This window comes from Polistes fuscatus, unplaced genomic scaffold (assembly GCF_010416935.1).
Source record: "Polistes fuscatus isolate 324 unplaced genomic scaffold, CU_Pfus_HIC Scaffold23, whole genome shotgun sequence".
Classification (NCBI taxonomy): domain Eukaryota; kingdom Metazoa; phylum Arthropoda; class Insecta; order Hymenoptera; family Vespidae; genus Polistes; species Polistes fuscatus.
This window is the reverse complement of record NW_025113100.1, coordinates 1,297,872-1,304,996: the sequence shown is the minus strand read 5'-3', so window position 1 is coordinate 1,304,996 and position 7,125 is coordinate 1,297,872. Positions and strand designations below refer to the sequence as shown.

The following is a 7,125-nucleotide window of genomic DNA, read 5'->3' as shown; positions in this document are numbered from 1 at the left end:
TCCCCCTCTCAGTCCTTCTTCGTTTCTCCCCTTCTCTTGGACGAAGTGTTGCATTATCTAAATAATTCAACCTGCCAACAAAACATTAAAAATAGGATCGTTGTGGGTGGGTGGAATTTTAGTAAGGACATGATTCTATCCTTGGGAGTAAGATAGAATCAGGCTCGCGTGGGCAGGGTCGCATCCCTGAAGTAGATTCTTTCTTAGCAAAGAAAGAATCTACCGCTACCCATTGAAAAAAAAATACTGGAAACGAACCTGAAAAAGAAAAACAGAAAGATTAGTTCAGATTTGCGAATAACCATGAATGCATCGAAAGCATATTCCTTTTTTAGATCAAAATCCAATACTTACAAATGCATTGAATTAATCACATCCTGAAACAAAATATAAACGAAATTAATTAAATATATAAGATAAAATTGAATAAATCTTAATACCTAAACAATAAAAGAGACATTAAAAAACATTATAAGATAATTAGTTTCTACGAATGAAATGAAGAATGAAAAGTGGGGAAAATGTGTGTAATAGGAAATTAGAAAATGATATGATATTGGAGCGGGAATTCGGGAATGGTATTGTACTCTATCATGATTTTAAAGTATTTCTATCTTTTAAATGAAATATCATTTATAAAATCAAATTTTCTTAATACTCGATTTATTTTAAGGAAAAATTATGTTTGGTTTTGGTGGGTGGCATGGCAAATCCAACGATGGTCACCTGTAACAAAAGAAAACTATTTTAATTATTACCATTCTTAATAACCATTATAAATTATTGACGAGCAAAACAAAACAAAAAATAAAACAATAAAAATACAAATGACCAACGAGCTATTTCAAAAAATTCAACCATGCTGTGTGAATTTGAAATAACTCATTAAGTCTGTAGTTGCCCTCTTGAGCCACAATTAAGTGGGGCCTCTTCGGCTTTAGCCTCTTCTTTCTTCAAGCCTACTGTCGGACATTCCCTACGTGCGAGCACGAAAAGAATCTTTGACCAAAAACGTCAATCGTTCCAAAAAGTATTCGCATAATTTGGCATATTACAACGATTAATGATATAGAATTAGAATCGTCCCTGATTCTATATTATAAAAAAACCTAACCGACCCTAACACAACCCTGAAAAAAAAATGTGAGTAAAACATCCTGAGCTTTTTACATAGAAAATAATTATTACCTTTTGGTCGAGAGATATCTCATCGCCGAAAGGAATATTATTAACATGTAAAGTATCGATTCTATTCTAATACCAAACCGTTATAATATGCCAAATTATGGTCGTACAATTTAGAAACGACTTCAAGACATTTTCACCCAATTACTCTCAACTGCTTATACACTAATATAAATGAAATACATTTCACATTACAATATATATATGAAATAATTCCATTTATTTTCTTTCATCATACATCTTATGCAAAATTCCGATGTTAAGGGGGGACTCTATTTTAATTATTACAAAATGCATTCGCGTTTCCCGTTAGCTATCCTAGCTCGTGGACAATCAACGAACTTAAAAGTTCATCGACTGTGCACATATTACACGAGCACATTTAATCGAATGTCCGAGCAGTTAATTATGCTAATCGATGACCTATAACACTTCGCACTTTTACTATCGAGTAATATAATCGAATTGAAATAAAAATAATACTAAAAATGCAATGCATTTCTTTGCAATATTTTTATTTAAATTTTTTTATATTGAATTATAGAAACATTTCAAAGATTAAATCGCGATAGTGCGAAGTGCTAGTTATAATACTTAAAACTAAGTATCAATTCATCAAAGGTTTTGCTGATTTGATTTCGACTCTATCTCGTTCGAGATACAATCGAAATAGAAATGAATTTCTTAAATGGTTGCAAATCCCTTTGAATCATGATACATAAACATATTACAGAATTGTCACAAAAAAGATTTACAATTCAAGCAAGATAGTAATAAAAAAGATAGAATTTTGTGACAATTCCGTATAAAACCCGGAGGTGGGGACTCGCACTGAAAAGTGCAAGTATGCCACGTGCCATTCCGGGGTCCTACCTACTTATAATTAAAGTTTCACATTCTCTCAAAAAAATACACATGCATACCCACCCACACACTCCACGGTTCTCACACATACCACCAGGGTGCAAAAGCCTAAACTAGAGAGCATGCCCCGGGGCACCTCCGACACCCTAGTTCAAACGCGTGTTTTCTAAATTTATGGGAGTACGTACCAATTGCTGTAATCGTCTGTCAAGGCTAGTGATTATTGCATAAATGACTAATGCAAAAATACAAGTATAAACTAGTATTATTGCATACTAGTTATATACGAGTATATCATAGTTTCCGCAAATAAATGCGGTAAACTCTACTATGCAAAACGATTGTTAAAAAAGAAAATTTCGTATCGTACGCGTGACTCTACAAGTTATTTTTATTCGATAACTTTAAAAAATAAGCGCGGTATTACGTATCGCGAAACGATGTACAATGCACATTCCTAACCGCACACACATGTGCAATGTACACCGTGCAATCATTAGCACAATGACAGACGCCAAATGGGGGGAGAAAAACTTAAAACTAAAAACCCATACTAACCGTTTCTCACCCATACGTGTACACCTGGGCACACGCATAAATGAGAACGCAGAAAGTATAGGGGGGAGAAACGGGGATTAGTATATTAATTGCTGAAAATCCTAATCTAAGATTTGATTAATATATAAAAATGTTCTCTCATTAATCTAAGCGGGCTATGACTCTACAAGTCATTTATAATGACTTTTAAAAAGATTTTAAGAATTTAAAAAAAATAATAAAAATCTCGGACGACTCTTTCGTTAAATGGCTGTTCTAATGAAAGAACTGGGCTTTGAGCCACCATATAACAGCCAGAGTCTATCCGTCGCGAATGGGTTTGTCTTCTTGCTCATTTTTTGATTATATCGAAAAATAAAATCGCGATTAAATAAACTAAGTACGAAGCAATGCATGTAAGACATTTATTACATGCTTTATTGGACGAAATCGAGTAAATTAATACTCGATTTCACCACTACTAATCGCGAACGAAACACGTAATAAAAAAGAAAAGTGCATTAATTAATTGCACTGTTAATTAAATGAATTTAACCGATGAGACAAGAAGACCTATCCTGAACTAATAATATAACATACAATAAAATATACAATTTTCATGAGCAATTTCAAAAAAGGACTAATCCTTTTTTGAATCACTCATGTGCTCGTCAATAATTTTGTTGGAATAATTACAACCAGTAACTCGTGCCGATTGGGACCTTTCATCCTCGGCATGATTGAGCACCGGAGGGACTTTAAATTTTAACTCACGACCTGCTAACTGTTATATTACATATATGTGGCATTTTAAAATAAAATGACGCATGTATGCAATATGAACAATTAGCATTAGAAGTTCTGCGGTGGCTCCAAAACACTCCTACTTCGTAGCAAATGGTCCAGCTGCATCCCTCGTCCATCAGACCCATCGGAGAATTCCTCGATGCACTTTTCCTCGCACTCCCGTGACTCTAATATCGCGGTAAACGAATATAAGAAACTATAAAAAAGTTTCTTATCGCGAAACCGAAATTTTTCTTAAACGGCGAACAACACTGAATCTACATACGCGATACGATTTGAATTTAATTTACGCCCGGTCACTGACTCTACTTCGCGATTAAAATGTTACTTTAATTATTCGTACAAACACTGACTCTACAATCTAATTCAAAGACTGCATTGCACGCAGTCAATGCAAATACAAAAATTTCACTCCCGATAGGCGGTCACTTCACTGATGCACTTCACTGACTCTACTTCGCGAACAGTCTGTACGACTGTTTTAAAATTAAAAAACTATAATTTTATACGAACAAACTCTAATGCAATTAACTGCATTGCTCGCAGTTGATTGAATATATAAATCTCAAAAATAACGCGAACACGAACGCGAAACGCGACCGAATTTTAATAACGAACGATCGTGCTTCTAATCCGTGATTTTAAATTATAATTATAAACGATCAAACACTCCCGTTACATTGCTCCGCGCACGAATTGCAATGATGTTCTGAAACAGAAAATGAAAAGAACGATTAATATCGTCGTCGTAATCAAAAACTATTAAAAATTTATCATAGAAAATGTTTCATAGAAAAATATACTTACTTCTAATCTTCATTGATGAATGCACGATGGGTCTCCTACCCTTAGGGTGACGATGACCGAATGCACTGACTCTACTCCGCGATCAAAATTGTATTTTAATTATTCGAACAAACACTGACTCTACTTCGCGATAAAAATTGTATTTTTTAATTATTCGCACAAACACTGACTCTACTTCGCGATAAAAATTGTATTTTAATTATTCGAACAAACATGACTCTACTTCGCGATAAAAATTTTATTTTAATTATTCGAACAAACACTGACTCTACTTCGCGATAAAAATTGTATTTTAATTATTCGAACAAACATGACTCTACTTCGCGATCAAAATTGTATTTTAATTATTCGAACAAGCACTGACTCTACTTCGCGATCAAAATTGTATTTTAATTATTCGAACAAACACTGACTCTACTTCGCGATAAAAATTGTATTTTAATTATTCGAACAAACACTGACTCTACTTCGCGATAAAAATTGTATTTTTTAATTATTCGAACAAACACTGACTCTAATTTTTTACAACTGCATTGCGCGCAGTTCAAAAATCAAACACCAACACTTGCTTACCTTTCTGTAAAGAGAGAAAATAAGAAAACTATTAGTATCGTTGTTACCATTTAAAAATTACAAGTAATTATTAAAGAAATGTTTAATAGAAAAATGAATTTACCTTCTATCTTGATTGATGAATGCCCGATGGGTCTCCTACCCTTAGGATGACGATGCCGTAGACGGTTCTAACGAAAATCAGAAACTTACGTGTTTCTTATCGCGACCACGACACTGATTCTAATTTTGACAACTGCATTGCACGCAGTTCAAACACTAACGCAAACACTAGCCTTCTGGAAAAAGAAAAAACAAAACGATTAGTATCATTGTTATCGTTTAAAAATTATAAGTAATTATTAAGGAAATATATTAATACAAAAATTAATTTACCTTTTATCTTCAGTGATGAATGCCCGATGGGTCTCCTACCCTTAGGATGACGATGGCACACGTATAAACCGAATAAAAGAAACTTTCGGAGTTTCTTTACCCGAAAAATTTCCGATTTTTGTTTAACGATGCAAACACTCGAGTACCTCATTGCCTACGCGCTCGATTGCAATGATGTTCTGAAACAGAAAATGAAAAAGAACGATTAATATCTTCGTCGTAATCGAAAACTATTGAAAATTTATTATAGAAAATGTTTCATAGAAAAATTATACTTACTTTTAATCTTCAGTGATGAATGCCCGATGGGTCTCCTACCCTTAGGATGACGATGGCTGGACGGTAACGAAAATAAAAAACTATAAATAGTTTTTTATCGCAAACGCGAACGCGACCGAGACGTGCTTTACCGACCGCACTGCACGTCAAAAACGTCTGAAAGAATGCACAAGATTAGTGTTCCTAGAAAATAAATCGAGTATTTTAATGTGGGATATAATATGAAGGTAGTATTAAAGGGAAAACATGTAATGAATTATAATATGATATTAATTAGGAAAATGAAAGAAACTAATTATCATTACAATGTTTATGGTAAGCGGTCTTTAGCTGGATTTTACTTGCAATGGAATGCATAACATATAAAATATGTTAAACATTATACTGAAAGTAAAATACCATTGCCCAGGTCTAACCACGAGGAGGTAACCGCTTCTGAAGACCCGGGATGTGCATCCTGAAGATGTCCCCATCCGAATTAAATGGAAACCAAAGAAAATGAAAACCCCGAGAACGTTTTTTAATGAGCCCCACTCTTAGACCCCACCCTAAGAGTTTTATACGGAAAATTCTTACAATTACTATCGAGAATAAAAAGAAAAGTTTAAATACTGAATAAGAAATGAAACCGAGGAAGTGCATCTGAATAAAATTCAAGTAACATCGCTGATTTTATTTGGAAACTAATATACTTTAATATAATTTCGATAAATACGCATACGGAGATTACAATTAATGAATATTTTATACATAATAATTGTCAATCTACTTAAATATAGTGTTATAAAAATAAATGCATATAATTTTTGATTGATCCGTGGCATCTGTAAAATAAAGAAAATACATTAAAAATAACTATATACATGTGCAATGCTACGAGGAAAACAATAAATGGATTAAAATACTTCATTTATATTGAGAAATAATTATTTTATATTACCGTTTACCATTACTCTGTCCTCTTCTAGTCATCTTCTAATCCACTTTCCTTTCCTCTTGGACGGAATGGTTATATGAAACAATAAATGATTAAAAATATTCATTTACTTATAGAAATAATTATTTTTTACTACCATTTACCATAACTTAGTCCACTTCTGGTCCATCTTCTAATCCACATCCCCTTCCTCTTGGTCGGAATTGTTATCTGAAACAATAAACGAATTAAAAAAGTTCATTTGCTTATGGAAATAATTATATTCTACTACCATTTACCATAACTCAGTCCTCCTAAGGTTCGTTTCCTTCTTCTCTTGGACGGAATTTGGCATCATAGTTTATCCTGCAAAGAAATATTAAAAGGAATAGGAAAAGAATAGGAAAAGTAGAACTTTTAAGGTGGAACTTTTCACGATTTTTGTTTTAAGTGGTTTCCCCCCGATCGGACTAATCCACTGACTCTAATTTTTTTTACGAGAAACCTAGGCTTCACGCGACGATCGACCATTACTCTAACAGCAGACGGTTGAGGCCTGACTAACGGATAGTGACCGAATCGCCAACGCGTGTCGCTTCGGTCCCTATGCTAAATGCATATTTATGCATATCAAATCGCGAATAAAAAAACAACGCATCCTAATAATATATATCGCGAGGGACCTAGGCTTCACAAGACGACCGACCATAGTGCCAACGGCAGGACCGGTGAGGCCTGACTAACGGATAGCGACCGAATCGACTTAGTGTCGCTTCGGTCCC

General features: G+C 34.0%; 1 long non-coding RNA gene across 1 annotated transcript; it reads right to left on the bottom strand.

Moving 5' to 3' along the window:
* Nucleotides 1–6,483: 6,483 nt before the first annotated feature.
* Nucleotides 6,484–6,718, bottom strand: LOC122518084. Its single transcript, XR_006303976.1, has 2 exons — nt 6,643–6,718; nt 6,484–6,574 (listed from the first exon to the last, which is right to left on the bottom strand). It is a non-coding gene; the product is annotated as an uncharacterized LOC122518084 (long non-coding RNA).
* Between the last annotated feature and the right edge of the window lie 407 nt (nt 6,719–7,125).